The following is a 13,878-nucleotide window of genomic DNA, read 5'->3' on the forward strand; positions in this document are numbered from 1 at the left end:
ATGCTGTTAAAATATCTTAAGGGGCAGGCAACAACAGATACACTTGGTTTAAGAACACAACTACAGCAGGATGCAAGGGAGGGGAAAAACAATTAGACACTTAGCTCTGAGATTGCTCATCTGAAACTGCCTTAAGGCAAAGACAAGTAAGTCCTGAAGTAGTCCGACACACACACACTCAGTACGTGGGAAAGAAACTTGAGTTTAATACCAACTGTTAGACCACGTAAATAGCGAAATGTAGTTCAGCCATGTACTGGAATTGTTAATATAGGCTTAACGACTTTAGGTTAAACAGATAACGACTGTTAAAATGAGTTTAAAACCAGATCAACAAACAAAAACACATATCTTTTTTTCTCAATGTAATGGAACTATCACAATGTAACAGTAATTTAAAAGATCACAGCAAAAAGCAGCTTTGGAATTCTTTGACCCTTATTGTATCATGCTGATCGCAGATCCATGTTCAGTCCTGAACGCTGCTGACTGTCTGCATGGAGTTTGTATAGTCTCAAAGAGTCATTTTGATTTTTATATGAGGGTAGTCAGATTTTATCCTACATCCAACTGTGACTGATTAGCTGCACTAAACCTTACACTCATTTGCACACACACACACATGCCTTTCAAAAGGTCAGAAACCTACCAATTAATTTATCCGATTAACAAATTAATTAACAAAAAAAGAGAAGGATACCATTGTGAAACTCTAGTAAAAAGACTGACACCACCCCAAGAAATAAGTGGCAGGGTAAGCCAACCGATGGTGTAAACTTTAGCTTGAGATGATTGTCACTGCTGAAGCGACACCTTGATTCCACGTGCAAAATGGGAAAAGGGGTTGAGGATGGATGGATTTTCTACATGATGGATTGTATACAGTTAAGATTTGACAACTCAGGTGGAAACTGTACTCATGTAGTGATCTGATATCAAATAGAAACAAAGTACGAAAAATACCATAGTGTAGTGTAGTGACACACGGCACAAGTCCTTCTGATGCTTACATCATCTTAGTAGAGTCTTTGTCTCAGTGAAGTGGGTAGGAAGGAACAGTACAAAGGCCCAGGAATATAGACAAAGCAGTTTAAAGAATCTTGGGATCCGTTAATGGTAACCCTGAAAGAAAGAAATAACTTGTAGTTGCCATGGTAAAAGAGGTAGCCCACCAGAATGCATTTAAATACACAACTCTATCAGCCTATAATATGCACCATATAAATGACTGAAGGCATTCTACCAAGACACCAAATACATTTTAGACAATTAGAACATTCTTGGCTGTCAGTAGTAAACTTTTCCCACAGAAGCTGAGCAAGTTTATTGAGTTGAATTAACACTGCCTTCAGACATGACACATACAGATGCTTGCTAATAGATTACTACAGTAGCTTAACCTTTTGTGTGCTTCTATTAAAATGAGTCCATAGTATACAGAATGCATAAAAATGGAAATCAACAGCAGTCTGCTTCTAATTTGATAATTTGTTCTCACAACTTTGTTTATCTAGTAATATGAATAGAATGGCACTGACTAGTATAGAGTTAAGGAATCAGCAAGAGCCTCCAAAGAACCAAGAGTTGAAGACGTGGATCAGGAATGAGTGGTATGCATGAGATGGAAGTGAGTTCAAGCCTGGGTCTAGCTATGTGCAATGTCCATAACTAACATGCATCTAGGTGGCGCATGAAGACTAGTAATGCTGATAAACTAATCCATTAATGTGACAGCATGTATAAATTCAAGAATATTCAAGAATATTTTTTTTGTCATTTGAGTTTAATAATCCAGCTATGTCTGAGCTCAAGATGCTGAATCAAAATCCCATTTGTAGGTTTGTTGTGAAACACCTCATTTGCACAACATAAGCTGAAGGTTATAAATACTGGATTTGGAGAAGATTAGACTGCTAGCATTAAGAAAATGTAAGTATGCTAAGCTCAGAACCAGAAGCTGCTCAACACCTCATAGTGGACAATGATGATGCTAGAATATCATCATTATCAGCCGGATTAGGGTAAGAAAATACCAATTCAGTACAGTTGGGAGCCTTTTATCATCACCAGAAGCTGGCTTAATAGCATTTAATCTGTCATATTTGATACGTGGTATGCTATGTATCCTCAAAATGATTTACAGCAATAACCTGACCACACAGTCCAAAATTGGCCAAAGTGAACAAATACTGTGAGAAATGTTGCATTGACTGACTTGTCGGAACATGGGCTAAATTCTTGGCTAGGCTTGTAAGGGCCTCAGGGCAAATAGCCTAGTAAATTCCCATGATCCTATGATCCTATGAACCAATAATCGGATTTCATGACGGTGAAGTATCAGTGCTTAAACCATTACCTCATATCCCTGGTATTAGCTTGTTTCTAACTGATGACAATAAAGTTTATCTAAACATTTCATTGTTACATCATTACAAAAATAAACCTATTGTTATAATGGAAAATTTATATCCAACCACAGATCACTAGAACTTAGCCAAGGAATACATGTACCCAATTCAGTCCTTCACTAAAATAGAATAAATTATCCATTCATATGGTTAATTTAAGCTGAAAATGTATTTAGTTACCATTCAACTCCCCCAAACAAAAATATGCAATGATAATATGCACACTTCATCATAGCTCTAGGATATAACAACACAAAGCAACTAAAGAAACTGAAGCTAATGGATAAAAACAAGGTCACAGAAAGATGATAGCTAAACTTTGACAAAAAAGGACGATGCAGTCATATACCATTGTTGTGAGCATTTCTCCTAACATTAATGAAGCATTTTATCATCCTCGACCACACATACTTAAAGTTGTATGGACAAAATGCCAAGCTGTGTGTCCAAGCAGAATCGGAGACCTCAGCTTGCATGCTTTTTGTGACTACTTATGGATACCCCTAGGATACAAAATACAGTCCAATTTGTTTTGCCTGCTTAAACATGGACCACAGACCACATAGATACTTGACAACTAACAGGCAAAACTCAGGAAAGAAAGCTCAAGAGGCAGCAATGATTCTCATGGAATCAATCCTTGCAAGTGCATAAATTAATTTTCTTGTGGACTTTTATCAAAATCATATACAGGTAGCAGCCCCATTTGAATAGTTGTGTTTGCAACAGAATATTAAGGACAAATTGACCGAAGGTTGATGCGACTTTCTACAACCTTTAGTGAGTGAAATTGAATGGAGGTGGTATCTTTGCTGTTTAGTATCGTATAGTATAGTATGACTCATTCACCTTACACCTGGAAGGAGGATAAAATGAAAGAAATTTGTGTGCAGTGCTGGGTATACAACCATAGTCAGCTAAATCCAAAGGAACCTTATCATTACTTCAGGTAATACTCAAAACTTCACTTCACCAAATGTGGCAGGAAATCAGGATCATAGTGAGGGCATTGAACTCAAATGTGAGGTCTGTTTGCAACCAATCTAGAATCACCTCACCTCTGCTATTCTTTACTGACTTTGCTTTTATTATGTAGGACTGGCTTGATGATAACTTTAGCTTAAACAATCAATTAGAATTATATTCCTACATTTATACAGGTCATGATTCTTTCCCTTCCTATCTAAGTTGTTTTTTAGAATAGGGACAGTCAAGGGATTGATGAAGTTACAAAATTAAAAAAAGTTTCCAACTAAATTTTCATAGAGATATAAAAGGTATCCTTCTGAAGAATTGTCTTTGTCTAAAGTAAGACTAAGGTTGAAAGAAAACATGTCTGTCATTTAAGATATCCATCCACCATTTCTGGAAATACGTTGTCCTCTAGAAGAAATTCCATATATATATGTTTCATACCCTAAGTAATTGGTGTTGATCAAATCTATGTCCATAAAAGAACTAACTTTGTTTCACCTTTTTATAAACTGTAATTAAATGTTTAATCTACAGAAACATGTAAAAAAAGTACTCCCTAACATGTGAGAGCTACACGCAGTATTGAAACCAAAAAGAACATTAGCTCAAATCAAAAGGACACTAGTATTAGTTATAATATTCTATAGATAAAGTTGACAATTTAACCAGACTTGACTTCTAGCCATAGCAAAATTAGTAGTCTGTTAAGATAAGAACTAAGCAGTATGCTACTCCATCTTACACTTGAGCTGACATAGCCTAAATACAGTTTTCAGTAACTTGTGTATTTCATTATCTGAATTTTCTCAAACAGAATCATGAAACAAACCAATCAGTTATTCAGTTAGTAATAAGATAAGCAAAAAATAACAATGGGTAGGCAATCAGTGATATAGATTGAAATCCTTAAAACTTCATTTTTATGTTACTAAATTTAAACAGTTGCTTAACAAGTTTTCAAAGATCATTGGATCTTTTTCTATAGAATCAGAATTGTTTCTTACAATCCTTATTTCTCTTTGTGGAATCTGTGTCAAGCTGATCAATATCAGGTGAAAGGGGCTTAAACTAGCATTCAAACTCTTTAAAAAGTAATGTGTTTCCTGACCACTGAACCACTGAGAAAGCATGTATGGATATTAAAATACCATTTCTCCTAATATTTCTAAATTTCACACAGACAGGCATAAGAAATAAAATACTATATTGTTCAGGTAAAGGCCCAGTAACCATGGAAATATTTGCTTCTGATAGACAAAAAATCAAAATACCATATAGGTATGGCATTCAGCACTGATTGGAGACATATTTAAATGCTGTTATTTACTTTTTTTGTCTTCTCATATCTAATTTGAAATATTGTTAACATATACAACTTGAGTGACAGGACTCACTATTGCCTGATATTCTAGTCCATCAGGTTCTGTTGCGGAGTAGAAACAGATCCTTTAATGCTAGTTGTGAATGGAAAGACTAGATTGTTTTGCCTTTGCATATATCTAATTGCCAAAAGTAAACAGAAACTACACAAAATGTGATCATTTGAAGGGATGGAATGGTTGCAGTTTTACTATCCGCACAGATGCCACAAATAATTGTTTAACAGCCATTAAACCAGTTTCAATTAAAGTACAACAAACAGTATTCTGTGGTAAAGTAATATGGACTAGACATCCATTGCAATTATTTCTATAATCATTGACTTGTTAAGCCACAGTTAACATTATTCTTAGAGAAAGAGTTATAAAATGGATTGTGCTTTTCAAACTATACCAGCACAAATAATTTTAAATTCTGAACAGCAAGACTCATGACTAAAACAGCATAATTTATCTAATAATATTTTTTTAAATATAAAAAAAATAGTAAAAAAAACAATATTCATTATTAAACAGACTCAAGTCAGGTATGGAATAAAACCTGCAACAAAGTATCAGTTTCTTCCCTCTATAACAAGTCAGCATTTTCTCGTGTGATTGCCTCAGAACAAGTACTTTATGCCAGACTGTCTTCTTGGTAGTGTGAAACATTGACCTGCAGTCTATCTTGCAAGTCTGTTTTCCTCATCCTATCCATTAGTTTTGTACCTGAAACTTGGAGAAAAGTTGTTGTGGTCCCCATCTAAGAGGGTATACTGACCCTGTGAAATGTAGACTAATTAACCTTACCAATGTGATTTGTAAAGCAATGGAACATATCATCACAGAATTCTTAAATAATGATATTAGCAGTCTGAAATGCCTTGACTCAAGCCACTTTGGCTTTCTGAGTGACAGATCCTGTCTACTTAATGTGGTTGGCCTTTTCAAAAGAATCACAAAGGCACTGAAGAAAGGCAAATTCATACACATTGCATAGCTCTAGAAATGTTTTTTTTTTTTACCCTATGCCAAACTTTGCCATTTTTGATAACCTGATGTAGCTAAACATAATTCCAATGTATCTCAATAGATATCAAACTGCCTAGAAGGCAGGACCCATGCAATCAGGGTTGGTGGCACACTTTCCTCAAAAACACTCATAGCCAGCGCTGCTCCAAGAGCTCTATTCTGGAATTACTAGTATTTGGTATATATTTCATCAAAATTAAAGCTGGCATCAAAGGTCTCTGGCTAACCAAATTTGATTATGACTGTTGTTGTTTTAAACAACTTCTCATTATTAAGACCATGGACTAAAGCTTACCATAAAAACATAAAAAATGTACTCTTTGGTAAAAAAAAAAACACCCATGTAGCGTCTACATAAATTATACCCCCTCCAAGTTAATACTGTCATTAGAGACCTAGACATGTTCATGAACAATAAGCTCTCTTTCTACCAGCATATGTCATCTGTCATTAAGAACTCTCTCTGTGTAGCTCAACCAGAGACCCTAAGCATATTCTCCAGGTCAAAGGAAATTGTATTCTCAATCAACTCTTTCTCTATCAGGCCCATATTAGAATGTAATGCTCCTTGTGGCATACATCTATCAAAACATGACTCAACTTCCACAATGATTCCAAACCAGGAAAAAAAAATAAGGCATCAGGTTCCTAAGCTATGCACTGTCATAAAACAACAAAAAAAATAGCAAATACCTGCTGTAAGAACTTAAACCTACATACTTGTATTAACACATTTGTTGGCAGGAGAAATAACTCTCCCAAAGGATACCCTGCCTTTGGAATTAGCTCCCATTCCACATCAAAGTAGATCCCTACAGTCCTTAAGTCTGACATAGACAAATGGATAAGTAGTAGTAATAGATTCACACTAGTTCTGGCCTGGCAGCAACTTACCGAGAAGGCAAGTAGGTAAACTGCAGTGACTAAAGTAATAGTGGTACCCTGATTCTACCACACATTATATACCTATTGAGCCATAAAGAAACATAATAATGTTATCTGGATTTTATATCAGAACAAAGAAAATCCTGTCTATACTTCTATTTCAGCAAACAGAAGAAATATATCAATGCCAGAGCTGCCACATGGGTTGGGAGCTGGTGCAATGGTTAAGGTGATTACCTTGTAAATGCAACATACGAGATTTGATTCTCACCTTTGAAGGGAAATTGGTTGGGCTTAAACTGCTTCACAGAAGCAACTAGCCTTGTAATTACCTATGAACCTGCAGTAATAAATCAAACAGATTTTATTCCCCAAAATGATCAAATATAATGTTGTTATCCCTGTTTATAGACTGCAGGCAAAGTTGTATCTGAAGAACTTCAGTAGTTCTAAGGAGTTCCTCCTAAAAGACAAAAACAATGTTGATGGTATACATAAGACACCATGCAGATAAAGTATACATCAAGAAGATTAACAGGAACTGAGCGTGTTTTTCATTTTAAGAAATGATACATCAAAACAAGATTGCACAGTATATACATACAAGATTCACAAATAGGGGAATCATGCAGAAGTAATATTTTTCTTTAAGTGTAGTTGAATAATCTTTTTGAAAATAGTAAAGCCAAAAATCAGAGCAATACCTGTGTACTTTAAAAATAAAAGGCTTGCCCATCTGAGCTAATGCATCACAGTTACTCTTTATACCTCGAAGCCAACCAGTGATAAATCTCGTCAAATGAATAAGGTAAGCTTATTTATCATGTAGGTGGAATAAAGTTTAAACATTATTTTGCTGAGAGCTGAACATTGAAACAGTAAGGTATTGATCAGGAAATCAATGATACTAACTCTGTTTCATTTATATGAACTGCAACCACAGATATGTCACCACAGATCACTGTGGTATCTCAGTCTGTGACAAATTCTTGCAGAAAAATGAAAATGTTTGAAAGTTGGAACATTGCTTCCTTGTGATGTGAGCAGAAGCTTTTACTATTTTTAGTGTTGCCACTATGCAAGGCTGTTGTCTATATTATTTTTTTTAACATTAGTACAATGATACTTTTTAACTTGGACTGTTTATTCCTGATTAGGTATGCTTATTTAACATTTCTTGCATATAGCTGATAACAAGTGCCATTAAGTAAACAGAAATGAGTGCTGTGAGAGTTTGGATGATAGATACATAATGTCAAATGTGGCTTAAGAATGCCAAGTATCTATTCATTTCTAGATGGGCTGTGGAAATTGTGCAAACGTTTATGCACTTGTAAGGATCATTGCCATGTGCATGAATAGTTTCTCAATTTTTTTTGAACAGTAACATACCACGTTCTCCATGGGAGGTTGTACATACACAGATCAGAGAAACAAATAAATGCAAAGTTCAAAATCTTTTTAACTACTTAACAGAATACTTGCAATATGCTTTTCACATAATTGCTAATCTGATAACAAACTTTTGTTTCACCAGAACCATTTGATTTTCGATAGTATAGAATACCACATGACATTTCTACCAGTACTATAATAAAGCCACATGTGGAACTCTCTGTCCAGTTCTGTTGGCCATACTAAAAATGGGAGATGCTTATAATGCAGAGCTCACCAAAGTTACCAACAAAAATGGTTAGAGGAATGGAAGTGTCAGTATGGAGCCTGAATCATGGGTGTATATGCCCTAGAAAGCAATAAGAATGGACACATTTCACTGCAAGGGGTAAATAAGTGAAAGAAAATTCAGGAAAGGAAATTCAAAAGGAGAAGGTAAAAGAGAGAAAGTGTGACTGGAGTAAGATCAAAAATGGTTTAAGAGCATCAGATTATACTGCAGTCATGGTAAGGATATGAAATATATGGTCAGAATAAATCATGTAATGTACTTAACAGTTAGCGTCAACAGTGCCAGAGGAAAGGGGACAAGATAAATGGAGAGATGTCTATAAAGAAGCTAAATGCCACAAACATAAAGACTTAACTGGCCAAGTATATTCCTAGTATGTCTTCATTTTCATATCACTAAGGTTATCTTACATGCACTGATATGTAGCCGCCACTAGTAACTTTGTCAGGAATTAAGACTCTTAAAATGAATAAATGGATAAATAAATACTTACATAAACTAGGAAAGCTGCTGATGGGACTGTGACAAGCAATAGGCATGACTAATACGATATATTTATAAACATATGTTGTACAACCATATCCTTCTCTGAATGGAAACATCAAAGTATTTACCCCAGGAGCTAATAATAGCACTTCTCCTAGCCAACTGTCTGTTACACTAAGGTAATTACAAGGGAGAGGACATGGCATGGATAACATTTTTTTACTCCTTGGGCAGGAAGTCAATGAAGCAACAAAACATTCAGGACATATTGTGCAGAAAATATCTAAAAAATAAGATTATACTAAATTGGATGATTCAATTCTATCTGTACATACCTATGATGTGAATGCCCTAATAAAAGTGTCCAACATGGACTAATATACAGTACTATAGTGCTGAGTTTATAAGCAATTCACACTGTAATCTTATGTATAAATTATTACATATGCTGATCATCATTTTGTCATTTCTTTGTATGAACTAGTATGCTGTCTGACTCAGGTCACGAATGAAGCCATCGTATAAAGCCATCTATGTGTACCAGCTCATGAAGAGAATGTAAAAATTATTAGTGAAAGTGTGAAGAGGTAATACTTCACATAAACATCCAAGTACCAGTTTGCTAATGATCCAAAGAATGGTGGGGAATAAATACAGCAAGTGGCAGTAATCATCCAGGCACTGATTTTTACTTTAGCATCTTCCTATCAGTGCACTTAAAACTAGTAATAAAAAATTGTTAGTGATAATCACAAGTAATATTAATGGGAAACAGACTGAATCACACACAGAAAACTGTATAATTCTATATAAAATCAAATAGTGTTTTTTTTCTCATTTTGGTTCTTGAACATGTTACAGACTTTGTGTCTTTGCACTATTTGTTCATTCTGCTCAGACATCTAACACAAATGAAGAAAAAAATAAGGTTTCAGACAGTTAAATGGAAATTATAACTCTGTCACCTTTAAATATCAAGTCTCATGCATACAAAAGTTCATAAGGTTATGCAAGGTATACACAAATGTTTGGATGTACTGATGTACCTGCTTATTCACAGGTATAGCTCATGATAATTGCAACTGAGACAGTGCTCTTTCAGCTTCCATGTAGAAATATAATAGATAACTATTCCACAAAATGTCCAAGTATATCTCTAGTAAATGATTTTTACACATTCGCAAGAATGAAGCACTCAGGCTAAGAGCTGTATGTGTTTGTCTATGTGGTTTACACTTAACATGCAGATCATACTTTTGCAAATAAAGTAGTCTTAATGATGTTATGTGATAATATTTCTGAACTGTTCTTTTGCAAATAAAGTAGTCTTGATGGTGTTATGTGATGATATTTCTGAACTATTCATTAAAATGGCTTACTGTCTAACTGTACAGTGACTCTTTTACTGTAAAGAAAGTCATGAAATCTTTGACAGCCAAAAGCTATAGCTATCATTTCTTTTTTTGTATGACTATAGCATGTAAGTTTAAGGACTTGGATAAAAAAGTATTGCCCACCTTCTTATAATATTACTGGTCAAGTCCTTTATTGACTAAGTCTTACTTGAAGAATAATAAGCCATGACAGAAAAATAGAATGCTCATGTAGTTGCTTCAGTGAGTAACTTTTTAACATCTTAAAATTTCTGTCTACCTGCACCTACCAGAACAAAGCAAAATTGTGTTCATATAGTGTCCTTAGTGGTGCTATTCTGACATTTTTGAATACTTCTTGGGAAGATACTATACCATGCTAAGGAATCATATATGAAATGACCTAACAAGGAGTTTCCACATATCCATAATTTCCTTGATTTCAAAATCTGGAGCACAACCTTCAAATAAAGTCTAGAAACTTGAAAGCTGATAGACAGATCTGACACTTGTTCAGTTAGGCATCTTTTAGCCTCAGTCTATACAGCAACTCATTTAGAAATAAGTTACTTTCCTGCTTAGCAATGCGTATTAATAGTACAAAATAGTCAACCAAGTAAATTGACCATGCTTTGATTTTGAATAATTTCAGCTACTGCTCTTTAGAAAAAAAAAACTTCTGGTGCTGATAAAATTCCAAAAACAGTTACAGAATTCAATATATTTATCTACACAAGGTAATACTCAATACACAAAACTTCAAGGTAGCTTCCTGTAACCTAATTTGTTGAAACTATTGATTATTGTTAAGTGCTGAGAAGAGCTTAGAGATAGTTATAGTTTCAGCTAACTGTTCAATTGTTTAAAGGCTATAAAGTTTCCTTTGACCCAGTTCTTTTCATTTTGAGCATATGTGCATAGTGTCAGTTAGGTCTGCTTTAAAGCCATTACCATGCTAGTTACCTGTTTAGTCACTTCTGTTGCTTAACAACTAGCATGGAAACCAAACTCTTTATCACTAACTTCTACTTCTGATTGCAACTTGGGCCCTTCTCATACCTTTCAACCTCTTAGAGCAAGAAATTTGGACAAAGCCATAAATAAAATGGGACAAAGACCCAAAAATAGGGACATATTTTAAATATTGCTCTTACAAACTTAGGAAGTTGACAGAATAACAGATTTTGCATTGGCATGGATTTTCTGAAGGGTTGTTGTGTCTTTCAGCTTTTCCCGGTTAGAGGTCGCCACAGCGAACTCCGTCCACTAATGATTGGCATAGATTTTTACATGCCGAGTTGCCAGCTCTGACGCACAACCTTCAACGAAGGTACGCCCATTCATGCATGTCTCCACACAGAAGACACTCTAGCTGAGAATCGCACAGGACAACGTCATACTGTGAGGCGACAAAGCTACCGCAGCACCACCACCGTATGAAGTCTAAAACTCAATTGTCTGCCATTATTTTCTAACTTCATTCTTCAATGATTTGCCACTAATTTGTCAGAAAAAACACAATTTTATGAAAAACTGACCAAAATTATGAAGCAAAAATCTGGACATTCTGTGAAAATCTGTACAGTTGAGAGGTATGGCCTCTTCTCAAAGCATCTGTAACTAGTATTGCTTATAGTAAAAACTGTATCATGATATGCACCAGGCAAAGTGTTCAAATGAGTATACAATTCAAGAAATCTGCATGGCATCATTAGTAAATTGAGATACACGGTTGTCAGGAAATTATCATCTCCAGCCTTAAGTTTCTTAACTTACATTGAACAGTTCCTAACAGTATTTGTGCTTTTGAATTCTTTAGCCATAGCAGCATTCTTACTGATTTAATACAAAAATGTCATCATCCAAAAATATGTGCATGACCACAAGTCAGTTCACAAGTTCTATGCTGGAATTGTAACTCTTGCAGTATGCATCTGCCATAGCTGTAATAGCAAATTCAGAAATAAACCCCTCTAGTGAAAGTGCCATATAAATAAATTGTATAAAAAAAGAAAAACATAATGAAAAGTTGCAAGAAATTTCCATCCCCTAACTTCAAGACCATGCTGAAACATGCCAGTAAGGAATTTAATAGCACTACTAGAAAATGTAAAACAAAATACAAACTTAAGGTTACCACAGATATCAAGGGAAACAAATGTTCTTCATCTCAGTTAAATGAGTACATCTATAACAATATATACTCTCATCCCAAGGATATAGCCAATACATAACCAAACAAATTTATTTTTTATTTTATTTATTTTACATTTGTTGACCGGGTTAGTCCGACTGGATAATATCCATTTTCAGCGGAGGCCCGGGGAGAAAAGCTCCACATTAAACATAAATTTACATACATATAAATTTGGAAATACAATAACATTTTCAATCAAGGTCAAGCAGAGAACACCTCCATAAAAACATAGGTATACATACAGAATAATCACAAGAGAAGATATGTGAGAATCAATACAGTTGAAATATTTAGTGATATAGAGGTAACGATTATAACCTAAGAAGTAACTACATTCCACAGTAATACCCTAGGCCTTTTTGGGGCAGGCAGACCAAGAGGAGTCTGAATCCTGTGAAAGAGCAGAGATGAAGGATTTGGTGGAACTGGGCAGCTCCAATTGTGAATAGCTTGCACTAAGAGAATAGAGAGAAGCCCTTAGTCAGGAGACTGTAGGGCGTAGGGGACTTTTAGGATTAGTCTGGATTAGCACATGGGCATAGACAATGTGACTTAAAAAACTCTTTAAGATTGTTTTTTAATTGGCTAAGCGAGGTAATAAGTCTTAGGTTATTAGGAAGGGCATTCCAGATCTTTCCTATGGAATTGGCATAAAGAGCATCGCCACCAGAGTTATTAGATCTAGTAGTTTGTACCAGAATGCTATTTGCAGATCGCAGGCAGGTAAGATTAGAGTAGGGAGTCAGAATTTTACTCAGTGAGGGGGTTTTGTCTGGTGTCTTAATTATTTTAAATGCTTTAGTGAGTTGGTGAAGTTTGAGAAGATTGGGGAGTTCTAACCAGTCAAGTTTCCTTAGGTTAAGGCAGTGGTGAGTGCGATAAGATTCACCTGTTACAAATTTAGCAATGTGATTATAGGCAACAGAGAGTTTGTTAACCTCACTTTTATTGAGGAATGAAAGTATAGGAGAGGCATATAATAAGGCGGAGAGGAGATGCGTACGAGCAATGGTTATTTTGGTGTTAGGGGTTAGATAGTTCTTAATTCTGTACATGGAACCTAGTTTCTTATTTACTGTCTTTATGGTTTGACTAATATGCATGTCAAATTTAAGCTTGTGGTCAATAGTGACACCAAGTAGTTTGGTGTTAGTGACAGGCTCAATGATGGTACCATTAATGGATTGAACGTAAAAGGCCATATTGTTAGAATGTGGAGGGTGTTGCTCTAACGGGGCAGCTAAGGTGGGGAAGAATATTAGTAGCTTAGTTTTAGCTGGGTTTAAGATTAGTTTCCATTCGGAGAGCCATTTTTCTACCGTAGAAAAGCAGCATTGGGTGGCTGTTTGGAGATCATGGAGAGAAGCATCAGAGCAGATCAGGGTAGAGTCATCTGCATATTGGATGCAGGTGGCCTTGGGGATGACTGAGTGGAGATCATTTATGAATACTTAGAAAAGAAGGGGGCCGAGTATGG

The sequence above is a fragment of the Protopterus annectens genome, chromosome 5.part0, assembly GCF_019279795.1.
Source record: "Protopterus annectens isolate FY-2018-M chromosome 5.part0, PAN1.0, whole genome shotgun sequence".
NCBI lineage: Eukaryota > Metazoa > Chordata > Ceratodontiformes > Protopteridae > Protopterus > Protopterus annectens.